This window comes from Olea europaea, unplaced genomic scaffold (genome assembly GCF_002742605.1).
Source record: "Olea europaea var. sylvestris unplaced genomic scaffold, O_europaea_v1 scaffold3781, whole genome shotgun sequence".
NCBI lineage: Eukaryota > Viridiplantae > Streptophyta > Magnoliopsida > Lamiales > Oleaceae > Olea > Olea europaea.
In genome coordinates this window covers 6,983-7,628 of record NW_019257194.1, presented here as the reverse complement: position 1 = coordinate 7,628, position 646 = coordinate 6,983, and positions in this window count along the sequence as shown.

The window sequence follows — 646 nt, the reverse complement described above, 5'->3', positions numbered from 1 at the left end:
TTAATAAAAAAAAAAAAGGGGGTTATGGACGGGACTGGCCGGCGACAATGTTGTCGTCGGTGTTGGGCAGCCGGTAGCGGCGCTAGCCGCTGCCCAGGCGTGGGCAGCGCCGCACGTTATTGCGCTGAAGGGCAGCAGGCGCTGCTGCTGGCAGCGCCTGCTGTCGGGCGGAACTGGAAGGGGCAGCTCCGGTCGCCGCCCCATGAAACCAAAAGAAGTAAAAGAAAAAAAAAATTTAGGGTTTTCAGAAACGGGTGGAGACGAGGGTCTCTCTACAATTTTAGAAATTTCTGGGTGCCCCCTGCAATTAAAGAATATGGGTGTTTTTTGCAATTTTAAGATGAAGGGCTGCTCCGTAATTTTAGAAATTTGGAGGGGCCACCCGCAATAAAGAATATGGGGTCAGTTTGCAATTTTTGAAAAAAGACCTATTCCATAATTTACGAAATTAAGGGACTCTGTTTGAAATTTTAAACTAGGGTCAATTTGCAATTTTGAAAAAGGCAGTTTTGAATTTAATTTCAAAATGGTTTTAAATTTATTTTTAAATGTGTTTGACCTAAAATTTCAAATTGGACCCGTTTAAAATTTTAATTTAAATTGCGATTTTTTATATTTTCATTAAAATATGATTTTAACTTAAATA